Below are 13,497 nucleotides of genomic sequence, written 5' to 3'. Positions count from 1 at the left end.
GAGGAGGAGACCGGGAGGGAGGAGGAGACCGGGAGGGAGGAGGAGACCAGGAGATAATAAGGGAGGAGGAGACCGGGAGGGATAATAAGGGAGGAGGAGACCGGGAGATAATAAAGGAGGAGGAGACCGGGAGATAATAAAGGAGGAGGAGACCGGGAGATAATAAGGGAGGAGGAGACCAGGAGGGATAATAAGGGAGGAGGAGACCAGGAGATAATAAGGGAGGAGGAGATCGGGAGATAATAAGGGAGGAGGAGACCTGGAGATAATAAGGGAGGAGGAGACCGGGAGATAATAAAGGAGGAGGAGACTGGGCGATAATAAGGGAGGAGGAGACCGGGAGATAATAAGGGAGGAGGAGATTGGGAGATAATAAGGGAGGAGGAGACCTGGAGATAATAAGGGAGGAGGAGACCGGGAGATAATAAAGGAGGAGGAGACCGGGAGGGATAATAAGGGAGGAGGAGACTGGGAGATAATAAAGGAGGAGGAGACCGGGAGATAATAAGGGAGGAGGAGAACTGGAGATAATAAGGGAGGAGGAGACTGGGAGATAATAAGGGAGGAGGAGACCGGGAGATAATAAGGGAGGAGGAGACCGGGAGATAATAAGGGAGGAGGAGACCGGGAGATAATAAGGGAGGAGGAGACCGGGAGGGAGGAGGAGACCAGGAGATAATAAGGGAGGAGGAGACCGGGAGGGATAATAAGGGAGGAGGAGACTGGGTGATAATAAAGGAGGAGGAGACCGGGAGATAATAAAGGAGGAGGAGACTGGGCGATAATAAGGGAGGAGGAGACCAGGAGATAATAAAGGAGGAGGAGATCGGGAGATAATAAGGGAGGAGGAGACCTGGAGATAATAAGGGAGGAGGAGACCGGGAGATAATAAAGGAGGAGGAGACCGGGAGGGATAATAAGGGAGGAGGAGACTGGGAGATAATAAAGGAGGAGGAGACCGGGAGATAATAAGGGAGGAGGAGACCTGGAGATAATAAGGGAGGAGGAGACCGGGAGATAATAAAGGAGGAGGAGACCGGGAGGGAGGAGGGGACCGGGAGATAATAAAGGAGGAGGAGACCGGGAGATAATAAAGGAGGAGGAGACCGGGAGATAATAAGGGAGGAGGAGACCGGGAGATAATAAAGGAGGAGGAGACCGGGAGATAATAAAGGAGGAGGAGACCGGGAGGGATAATAAGGGAGGAGGAGACCGGGAGATAATAAAGGAGGAGGAGACCGGGAGATAATAAGGGAGGAGGAGACTGGGAGATAATAAAGGAGGAGGAGACCGGGAGATAATAAGGGAGGAGGAGACCTGGAGATAATAAGGGAGGAGGAGACCGGGAGGGATAATAAGGGAGGAGGAGACCGGGAGATAATAAGGGAGGAGGAGACCGGGAGATAATAAGGGAGGAGGAGACCTGGAGATAATAAGGGAGGAGGAGACCGGGAGGGATAATAAGGGAGGAGGAGACCGGGAGATAATAAGGGAGGAGGAGACCGGGAGATAATAAGGGAGGAGGAGACCGGGAGGGAGGAGGAGACCGGGAGGGAGGAGGAGACCGGGAGATAATAAGGGAGGAGGAGACCGGGAGGGATAATAAGGGAGGAGGAGACCGAGAGATAATAAAGGAGGAGGAGACCGGGAGATAATAAAGGAGGAGGAGACTGGGCGATGATAAGGGAGGAGGAGACCAGGAGATAATAAAGGAGGAGGAGACCAGGAGGGATAATAAGGGAGGAGGAGACTGGGAGATAATAAAGAAGGAGGAGACCGGGAGATAATAATGGAGGAGGAGACCTGGAGATAATAAAGGAGGAGGAGACCGGGAGGGAGGAGGGGACCGGGAGATAATAAAGGAGGAGGAGACCGGGAGATAATAAAGGAGGAGGAGACCGGAAGATAATAAGAGAGGAGGAGACCGGGAGATAATAAGGGAGGAGGAGACCGGGAGATAATAAAGGAGGAGGAGACCGGGAGGGATAATAAGGGAGGAGGAGACCGGGAGATAATAAAGGAGGAGGAGACCGGGAGATAATAAAGGAGGAGGAGACCGGGAGATAATAAGGGAGGAGGAGACCGGGAGATAATAGGGGGGGAGGAGACCGGGAGATAATAAAGGAGGAAGAGACCGGGAGATAATAAGGGAGGAGGAGACCGGGAGATAATAAAGGAGGAGGAGACCAGGAGGGATAATAAGGGAGGAGGAGACCGGGAGATAATAAAGGAGGAGGAGACCGGGAGGGATAATAAGGGAGGAGGAGACCGGGAGATAATAAAGGAGGAGGAGACCGGGAGATAATAAAGGAGGAGGAGACCGGGAGATAATAAAGGAGGAGGAGATCGGGAGATAATAAAGGAGGAGGAGACCGGGAGATAATAAAGGAGGAGGAGACCGGGAGATAATAAAGGAGGAGGAGACCGAGAGATAATAAGGGAGGAGGAGACCGGGAGATAATAAAGGAGGAGGAGATCGGGAGATAATAAGAGAGGAGGAAACCGGGAGGGTTAATAAGGGAGGAGGAGACTGGGAGATAAGAAAAGAGGAGGAGACCGGGAGGGAGGAGGAGACCGGGAGATAATAAAGGAGGAGGAGACCAGGAGGGAGGAGGAGACCGGGAGATAATGAAGGAGGAGGAGACCTGGAGATAATAAGGGAGGAGGAGACCGGGAGATAATAAGGGAGGAGGAGACCGGGAGGGAGGAGGAGACCGGAAGATAATAAAGGAGGAGGAGACCGGGAGATAATAAGGTAGGAGGAGACTGGGAGATAAGAAAGGAGGAGGAGACCGGGAGGGAGGAGGAGACCGGGAGATAATAAAGGAGGAGGAGACTGGGAGGGATAATAAGGGAGGAGGAGACCGGGAGATAATAAAGGAGGAGAAGACCGGGAGATAATAAAGGAGGAGGAGATCGGGAGATAATAAGGGAGGAGGAGATCGGGAGATAATAAGGGAGGAGGAGACCGGGAGGGAGGAGGAGACCGGGAGGGAGGAGGAGACCGGGAGATAATAAGGGAGGAGGAGACCGGGAGGGATAATAAGGGAGGAGGAGACTGGGAGATAATAAAGGAGGAGGAGACCGGGAGATAATAAGGGAGGAGGAGACCTGGAGATAATAAGGGAGGAGGAGACCGGGAGGGAGGAGGAGACCGGAAGATAATAAAGGAGGAGGAGACCGGGAGATAATAAGGTAGGAGGAGACTGGGAGATAAGAAAGGAGGAGGAGACCGGGAGGGAGGAGGAGACCGGGAGATAATAAAGGAGGAGGAGACTGGGAGGGATAATAAGGGAGGAGGAGACCGGGAGATAATAAAGGAGGAGAAGACCGGGAGATAATAAAGGAGGAGGAGATCGGGAGATAATAAGGGAGGAGGAGATCGGGAGATAATAAGGAAGGAGGAGACCGGGAGGGAGGAGGAGACCGGGAGGGAGGAGGAGACCGGGAGATAATAAGGGAGGAGGAGACCGGGAGGGATAATAAGGGAGGAGGAGACTGGGAGATAATAAAGGAGGAGGAGACCGGGAGATAATAAGGGAGGAGGAGACCTGGAGATAATAAGGGAGGAGGAGACCGGGAGGGATAATAAGGGAGGAGGAGACTGGGAGATAATAAAGGAGGAGGAGACCGGGAGATAATAAGGGAGGAGGAGACCTGGAGATAATAAGGGAGGAGGAGACCGGGAGGGATAATAAGGGAGGAGGAGTCCGGGAGATAATAAGGGAGGAGGAGACCGGGAGATAATAAGGGAGGAGGAGACTGGGAGGGAGGAGTAGACCGGGAGGGAGGAGGAGACCGGGAGATAATAAGGGAGGAGGAGACCGGGAGGGATAATAAGGGAGGAGGAGACCGGGAGATAATAAAGGAGGAGGAGACCGGGAGATAAAAAAGGAGGAGGAGACTGGGCGATAATAAACGAGGAGGAGACCGGGAGATAATAAAGGAGGAGGAGACCGGGAGATAATAAGGGAGGAGGAGACCTGGAGATAATAAGGGAGGAGGAGACCAGGAGATAATAAAGGAGGAGGAGACCGGGAGGGATAATAAGGGAGGAGGAGACCTGGAGATATTAAGGGAGGAGGAGACCGAGAGATAATAAAGGAGGAGGAGACCGGGAGGGAGGAGGGGACCGGGAGATAATAAAGGAGGAGGAGACCGGGAGATAATAAAGGAGGAGGAGACCGGGAGATAATAAGGGAGGAGGAGACCGGGAGATAATAAAGGAGGAGGAGACCGGGAGATAATAAGGGAGGAGGAGACCGGGAGATAATAAAGGAGGAGGAGACCGGGAGATAATAAGGGAGGAGGAGACCGGGAGATAATAAAGGAGGAGGAGACCGGGAGATAATAAGGGAGGAGGAGACCGGGAGATAATAAGGGAGGAGGAGACCGGGAGATAATTAAGGAGGAGGAGACTGGAAGACAATAAGGGAGGAGGAGACCGGGAGATAATAAAGGAGGAGGAGACCGGGAGATAATAAGGGAGGAGGAGACCGGGAGATAATAAAGGAGGAGGAGACCGGGAGATAATAAGAGAGGAGGAGACCGGGAGGGTTAATAAGGGAGGAGGAGACCGGGAGGGTTAATAAGGGAGGAGGAGACTGGGAGATTAGAAAGGAGGAGGAGACCGGGAGGGAGGAGGAGACCGGGAGATAATAAAGGAGGAGGAGACCGGGAGATAATAAAGGAGGAGGAGACCGGGAGGGAGGAGGAGACCGGGAGATAATAAGGGAGGAGGAGACCGGGAGATAATTAGGGAGGAGGAGACCGGGAGGGAGGAGGAGACCGGGAGATAATAAAGGAGGAGGAGACCGGGAGATAATAAGGGAGGAGGAGACCGGGAGGGTTAATAAGGGAGGAGGAGACTGGAAGATAAGAAAGGAGGAGGAGACCGGGAGGGAGGAGGAGACCGGGAGATAATAAAGGAGGAGGAGACCGGGAGATAATAAAGGAGGAGGAGACCGGGAGATAATGAAGGAGGAGGAGACCTGGAGATAATAAGGGAGGAGGAGATCGGGAGATAATAAAGGAGGAGGAGACCGGGAGATAATAAGGGAGGAGGAGACCGAGAGGGAGGAGGAGACCGGGAGATAATGAAGGAGGAGGAGACCGGGAGATAATAAAGGAGGAGGAGACCGGGAGATAATAAGGGAGGAGGAGACCGGGAGGGAGGAGGAGACCGGGAGATAATGAAGGAGGAGGAGACCGGGAGATAATGAAGGAGGAGGAGACCGGGAGATAATAAAGGAGGAGGAGACCGGGAGATAATAAGGAAGGAGGAGACCGGGAGGGAGGAGGAGACCGGGAGATAATGAAGGAGGAGGAGACCGGGAGGGAGGAGGAGACCGGGAGATAATAAAGGAGGAGGAGATCGGGAGGGAGGAGGAGACCAGGAGGGAGGAGGAGACCAGGAGATAATAAAGGAGGAGGAGGAGGGATCCTTAGAAGCTCCTTCATCCCCTCACACATAATCAACTCTTCTCCCCAACACTCGGACCAGGATTATTCCATTTATAAAAGGTGAAGAGAAGTTGGTGGCGATATTATTCACTATGACTCAAGGTGTATACTAACCAGGAGATTCTTTACTGTAAAGGTATCAGAGTAGACCAACCAGGAGATTCTTTACTGTAAAGGTATAAGGGTAGACCAACCAGGAGATTCTTTACTGTAAAGGTATTAGAGTAGACCAACCAGGAGATTCTTTACTGTAAAGGTATCAGAGTAGACCAACCAGGAGATTCTTTACTGTAAAGGTATTAGAGTAGACCAACCAGGAGATTCTTTACTGTAAAGGTATAAGGGTAGACCAACCAGGAGATTCTTTACTGTAAAGGTATAAGGGTAGACCAACCAGGAGATTCTTTACTGTAAAGGTATAAGGGTAGACCAACCAGGAGATTCTTTACTGTAAAGGTATAAGGGTAGACCAACCAGGAGATTCTTTACTGTAAAGGTATAAGGGTAGACCAACCAGGAGATTCTTTAATGTAAAGGTATCAGAGTAGACCAACCAGGAGATTCTTTACTGTAAAGGTATAAGGGTAGACCAACCAGGAGATTCTTTACTGTAAAGGTATAAGGGTAGATGAACCAGGAGATTCTTTACTGTAAAGGTATAAGGGTAGACCAACCAGGAGATTCTTTACTGTAAAGGTATAAGGGTAGACCAACCAGGAGATTCTTTACTGTAAAGGTATAAGGGTAGACCAACCAGGAGATTCTTTACTGTAAAGGTATAAGGGTAGACTAACTATATATATATATATATATATATATATATGATATCATTTATATTCCACTGACATAATGTGATATATATATATATATATATATATATATATATATATATATAAGGTCCTATCTAGGACTGTAGAATGTTCCCTCTGCACATAGTCCTGGTTCTATCTAAATAAGATCCTGTGATGTCCCAGTACAGGTCCACGGTCCTGTACTTCCTGTTGGCCTTGTCAGGTTGAGTCCCTCAGTGATCTGGGGCTCCCCTGCAGGGTCTCCCCCTGTTGGATTTATAAAGGTGTGTATGTCACTTTAATGTATAGACAGGATCCCTATGTCAGGATAGTATAGAGGACCTGTGGAGGTCTCAAGGACCTGTGTATAAGTTTGTCACATGTTATGTTATACAGTCACATGATTTGTTGTCACATGTACTCACAGAGAGCACCAGCTTTAACCTATGACCCACAGCTTGACCAATAGGCTTTAGTCCAGCCCCCCACTATATAAAGGGGCGGCCATAACAATTCACTCTCTTTGCTACTAACTCTTCTCTTGTACCATCTGCTACTGAGCACAGCAAGTACAGAGATCACAAGTGATCAGCATCTGGAGTACCCCAAAGTCTACAAGTCTCTCCAGTAAGTCTACAAGTCTCTCCAGTAAGTCTACAAGTCTCTCCAGTAAGTCTACAAGTCTCTCCAGTAAGTCTACAAGTCTCTCCAGTAAGTCTACAAGTCTCTCCAGTAAGTCTACAAGTCTCTCCAGTAAGTCTACAAGTCTCTCCAGTAAGTCTACAAGTCTCTCCAGTAAGTCTACAAGTCTCTCCAGTAAGTCTACAAGTCTCTCCAGTAAGTCTACAAGTCTCTCCAGTAAGTCTACAAGTCTCTCCAGTAAGTCTACAAGTCTCTCCAGTAAGTCTACAAGTCTCTCCAGTAAGTCTACAAGTCTATGTCTGCTGTCACTGAAACCAGTCAAGTCCTGCACATAGTCAAGTCAAGTTTAGAGGATTCGGCAGGCTGGAGGTGGATCCTCTGTGCCAGAGAGGGATTGGCGTGGACCGTGCTAGTGGACCGGTTCTAAGTTGCTACTGGTATTCACCAGAGCCCGCCGCAAAGCGGGATGGACTTGCAGCGGCGGTAGCAACCAGGTCGTATCCACCGGCAACGGCTCAACCTCTCTGACTGCTGAAGATAGGCGCGGTACAAGGGAGTAGACAAGAGCAAGGTCGGACGTAGCAGAAGGTCAGGGCAGGCAGCAAGGATCGTAGTCAGGGGCAACGGCAGGAGGTCTGGAGCACAGGCTAGGAACACACAAGGGAACGCTTTCACTGGCACAATGGCAACAAGATCCGGCGAGGGAGTGCAGGGGAAGTGAGGTATAAATAGGGAGTGCAGGGGAAGTGAGGTATAAATAGGGAGTGCAGGGGAAGTGAGGTATAAATAGGGAGTGCAGGGGAAGTGAGGTATAAATAGGGAGTGCACAGGTGAACACACTAATTAAAACCGAGCGCCAATCAGTGGCGCACCGGCCCTTTAAATCGCAAAGAGCCGGCGAGCGTGCGCCCTAGGGAGCGGGGTCGCGCGCGCCGGGACAGCACAGACGGGGAACGAGTCTGGTAAGCCGGTCGGGATGCGCACCGCGAGCGGGCGCGTCCCGCATCGCGAATCGCATCACGGCTAGGGACATTATCGCAGCGCACCCGGTCAGCAGGTCTGACCGGGGCGCTGCAAGCAGGAGAACGCTGTGAGCACTCCGGGGAGGAGCGGGGACCCGGAGCGCTCGGCGTAACAGTACCCCCCCCCCACCCCCCCCCTTGGGCCTCCCCCTCTTTTTAGAACCTGAGAATTTGTGGATAAGGTCCTTGTCAAGGATGTTGTCCTCGGGTTCCCATGACCTCTCCTCCGGACCGCTATTCTCCCAATCTACAAGAATTTTTTTTTTACCTCTGACCGTCTTGGATGCCAGAATTTCTTTAACCGAGAAGATGTCAGAGGACCCAGAGACAGGAGTAGGAGCAACAACCTTAGGAGAGAAGCGGTTAAGGATGAGTGGTTTAAGGAGAGAGACATGAAAAGCATTAGGAATACGGAGAGAAGGAGGAAGAAGGAGTTTGTAGGAGACAGGGTTGATTTGGCATTTGATTTTAAAAGGACCAAGATAACGTGGTCCCAGTTTATAACTGGGGACACGAAAGCGGACATACTTGGCGGAGAGCCACACTTTGTCTCCAGGAGAAAAGACAGGAGGAGTTCTTCTTTTTTTGTCTGCATGTTTCTTCATCCGGGATGAGGCCTGTATGAGAGATTTTTGAGTCTCTTTCCAGATGGTGGAGAAGTCCCGAGTCACCTCATCAACAGCGGGCAAACCAGAAGGCATGGAAGTGGGGAGGGGGGGAAGAGGGTGACGGCCGTACACCACAAAGAATGGGGATTTAGCGGAAGACTCAGAGACTTTGAAATTGTATGAGAATTCGGCCCATGGTAGGAGATCGGCCCAGTCATCCTGGCGGGAGGAAACAAAATGTCGCAAATAGTCACCAAGAACCTGATTAACTCTTTCCACTTGCCCATTGGATTGGGGATGATAGGAAGACGAGAAGTTTAATTTGATCTTGAGCTGTTTACAGAGGGCCCTCCAGAATTTAGACACAAATTGAACGCCTCTATCCGAGACGATATGCGTAGGAAGCCCGTGAAGGCGAAAAATGTGCATAAAAAATTGTTTCGCCAACTGTGGCGCAGAAGGAAGACCTGGAAGAGGAATAAAATGTGCCATCTTGGAGAAACGATCAACGACCACCCAAATAACTGTGTTGCCATGGGATAAAGGTAAGTCAGTAATAAAGTCCATAGCAATCTGAGACCATGGTCGCTCAGGAACAGGCAGAGGATGGAGGAGACCAGCAGGCTTCTGGCGAGGAGTCTTGTCCCGGGCACAGACTGTACAAGCCCGAACAAAATCAGCAACATCTGTTTCAAGGGTAGGCCACCAATAAAATCGAGAGATGAGCTGGATGGATTTTTTGACACCAGCATGGCCGGTGAGGTGTGAGGAGTGTCCCCACCTGAGAATCCTGAGGCGCTGGCGTGGAGAGATGAAGGTCTTCCCTGGAGGAGTTTGCCTGATGGAGGCTGGAGAAGCGGAGATCAGACAGTCCGGAGGAATGATGTGTTGCGGGGAAGCTTCCATTTCAGAGGCATCAGAAGAATGAGAGAGGGCATCAGCCCTAATGTTCTTGTCAGCGGGGCGAAAATGAATCTCAAAGTTAAAACGGGCAAAGAACAACGACCACCTAGCCTGGCGAGGGTTCAGCCTTTGAGCAGACTGAAGATAAGAGAGATTCTTGTGATCAGTGTATATAATAACTGGGTATTTGGACCCCTCCAGCAGGTGCCTCCATTCCTCGAGGGCCAGTTTTATGGCCAGTAGTTCTCGATCACCAATGGAGTAGTTTTTCTCCGCCGGAGAGAAGGTCCTAGAAAAGAAACCACAAGTAACACCATGTCCGGAAGAGTTTTTTGGTCGGAGTACAGCTCCAGCTCCCACCGAGGAGGCGTCTACCTCCAGAGAGAAGGGTTTAGATGGATCAGGTCTGGAGAGTACGGGAGCAGAAGAAAAGGCAGTTTTGAGACGGTTGAATGCCTCTTCCGCTTGAGGAGGTCAGGACTTAGGGTTGGCGTATTTCTTGGTAAGAGCCACAATTGGGCCCACAATGGTGGAAAAATGTGGAATACATTTTCTGTAGTAATTGGCAAACTCCAAGAAACGTTGGATAGCTCGGAGTCCGGAGGGGCGGGGCCAATTCAACACGGCTGACAGTTTGTCCGGGTCCATTTGGAGTCCCTGGCCAGAGACTAAATATCGTAGGAAGGTAAGAGATTGGCATTCAAAGAGACATTTCTCCATTTTGGCATATAACTGATTGTCCCGAAGTCTCTGAAGAACCATGCGGACATGCTGGCGGTGTTCTTCTAGGTTAGAAGAGAAAATCAAAATATCGTCCAGGTAGACCACAACACAGGTATATAATAAATCACGAAAAATTTCATTTACAAAGTCCTGGAAGACGGCAGGGGCGTTGCAAAGCCCAAAGGGCATAACCAGATATTCAAAGTGTCCATCTCTGGTGTTAAACGCGGTCTTCCACTCGTCCCCTTCCCTGATGCGGATGAGATTATATGCACCTCTTAAATCCAATTTAGTAAAGATGTTGGCACCACGTAGGCGATCAAAGAGTTCCGAGATAAGAGGCAGGGGATAGCGGTTTTTTATCGTGATTTTATTAAGACCGCGGTAATCAATGCAAGGTCGTAAGGAGCCGTCTTTTTTGGAGACAAAGAAGAACCCTACTCCGGCAGGGGAGGAAGACTTGTGGATAAATCCCCTTTTTAAATTCTCTTGGATGTACTCCGTCATGGCTTGTGTTTCCGGAGCAGAAAGAGGATAGATTCTGCCCCGGGGTGAAGTAGTACCAGGGAGGAGATCAATTGGACAGTCATAAGGCCTGTGAGGAGGCAAAGTCTCTGCTTGTTTTTTTGCAAAAAACATCAGCATAGTCCAGATAGGCCTTGGGGAGACCTGGTATCGGAGGAGCCATAGGGTTTTGACTGACAGGACTGGGAGCAGACATAAGGCATTTTTTGTAGCAAGAAGTACCCCATTTCTTGATTTCCCCGGTGGTCCAGTCAAGGGTAGGAGAATGGCGTTGAAGCCAAGGTAGTCCAAGAAGAATTTCAGAGGTGCAGTTAGAGAGTACCAGAAATAAAAATTTTTCGTGATGGGGTCCAATGAACATTAAGAGGGGTTCTGTGCGGTAACGCACAGTACAGTCCAATCTTTCACCATTAACAGAGGCGATGTAGAGGGGTCTGGCGAGACTGGTCACTGGGATGTTGAACCTGTTAACGAAAGAGGCCAAAATAAAATTTCCTGCAGATCCGGAATCCAAGAAGGCCACAGCTGAGAAGGAGAAGGTAGAAGAAGAAATCCGCACAGGCACAGTAAGACGTGGAGAAAAAGAGTTCACATCAAGAGCTGTCTCACCTTTGTGCAGAATCGGAGTGCGTCTTTCCTGACGTGGCGGTCGGATAGGACAATCCTTCAAGAAGTGTTCGGTACTGGCACAGTACAGGTATAGGTTCTCATTGCGGCGGCGTGTCCTCTCTTGAGGTGTCAGGCGAGACCGGTCTACTTGCATAGCCTCCACGGCAGAGGGCACAGGAACGGATTGCAGTGGACCAGAGGAGAGAGGAGCCGGGGAGAGAAACCGCCTCGTGCGAACAAAGTCCATATCCTGGCGGAGCTCCTGACGTCTTTCGGAAAAACGCATGTCAATGCGGGTGGCTAGATGAATAAGTTCATGCAGGTTGGCAGGGATTTCTCGTGCGGCCAGCACATCTTTGATGTTACTGGATAGGCCTTTTTTGAAGGTCGCGCAGAGGGCCTCGTTATTCCAGGATAATTCGGAGGCGAGAGTACGGAATTGGATGGCGTACTCGCCAACTGAAGAATTACCCTGGACCAGGTTCAGCAGGGCAGTCTCGGCAGAAGAGGCTCGGGCTGGTTCCTCGAAGACACTTCGAATCTCCGTGAAGAAAGAGTGTACGGAGGCAGTGACAGGATCATTGCGGTCCCAGAGCGGTGTAGCCCATGACAGGGCCTTCCCAGACAGAAGACTGACCACGAAAGCCACCTTTGACCTTTCAGTTGGGAATTGGTCCGACATCACCTCCAAATGCAGGGAACATTGCGAGAGAAAACCACGGCAAAGTTTAGAGTCCCAATCAAACTTGTCCGGCAATGACAAACGGAGGCTGGATGCGGCCACTCGCTGCGGAGGAGGTGCAGGAGCTGGCGGAGGAGATGGTTGCTGAAGCTGTGGTAGAAGCTGCTGTAGCATCACAGTCAGTTGAGACAGCTGGTGGCCTTGTTGCGCTATCTGTTGCGACTGCTGGGCAACCACCGTGGTAAGGTCAGCGACAACTGGCAGTGGGACCTCACGGGATCCATGGCCGGATCTACTGTCAGGATTCGGCAGGCTGGAGGTGGATCCTCTGTGTCAGAGAGGGATTGGCGTGGACCGGTTCTAAGTTGCTACTGGTTTTGCCAGAGCCCGCCGCAAAGCGGGATGGTCTTGCAGCGGCGGTAGCAACCAGGTCATATCCACCGGCAACGGCTCAACCTCTCTGACTGCTGAGATAGGCGCGGTACAAGGGATGAGACAAGAGCAAGGTCGGACGTAGCAGAAGGTCAGGGCAGGCAGCAAGGATCGTAGTCAGGGGCAAAGGCAAGAGGTCTGGAACACAGGCTAGGAACACACAAGGAACTCTTTCACTGGCACAATGGCAACAAGATCCGGCAAGGAAGTGAAGGGGAAGTGAGGTAATATAGGGAAGTGCACAGGTGAACACACTAATTAAAACCGTGCGCCAATCAGTGTCGCACCGGCCCTTTAAATCGCAAAGAGACGGTGCGCGCGCGCCCTAGGGAGCGGGGCCGCGCGCGCCGGGACAGCACAGACGGGGAACGAGTCTGGTAAGCGGGTCGGGATGTGCACCACGAGCGGGCGCGTCCCGCATCGCGAATCGCATCCCGGCTGGGGACATTATCGCAGCGCACCCGGTCAGCGGGTCTGACCGGGGCGCTGCGAACAGGAGAACGCTGTGAGCGCTCCGGGGAGGAGCGGGGACCCGGAGCGCTCGGCGTAACACAAGTCCTACAAGTATTGGTCCAGCAAGCTGCGAGGTCCTCTGGGTCCTGGCCACCTCTCTGGGAATTCTTCCGTTTACCCTCAACTGGTTGTGGACTCTTTATTCACTTCTAGCCCATAGGATAGCAGAGAATCCGGGCGTGTTGTGTTCCAGACCCCGAAAACCACACTGGCATCACAAACACATTGTGGTTAATACCATCCGACCCCCGGGGTTGATAACATCAGATCCCACCACTCACACCGCAACACCCGTGGTCCCGCCATTCACCCAGAGGTCACCACAATCCTATATAGGACTGTAGAGGGTTCTCTTTGCACATAGTACTGGTTCTATTTATATAAGCTCCTATATATAGGACTGTAGAGGGTTCTCTCTGCACATAGTACTGGTTCTATTTATATAAGCTCCTATATATAGGACTGTAGAGGGTTCTCTCTGCACATAGTCCTGGTTTTATTTATATAAGCTCCTATATAGGACTGTAGAGGGTTCTCTCTGCACATAGTCCTGGTTCTATTTATATAAGCTCCTATATAGGACT

This window comes from Hyla sarda, unplaced genomic scaffold, assembly GCF_029499605.1.
Source record: "Hyla sarda isolate aHylSar1 unplaced genomic scaffold, aHylSar1.hap1 scaffold_557, whole genome shotgun sequence".
Classification (NCBI taxonomy): Eukaryota; Metazoa; Chordata; class Amphibia; order Anura; family Hylidae; genus Hyla; species Hyla sarda.
This window is presented reverse-complemented; position numbering follows the sequence as displayed.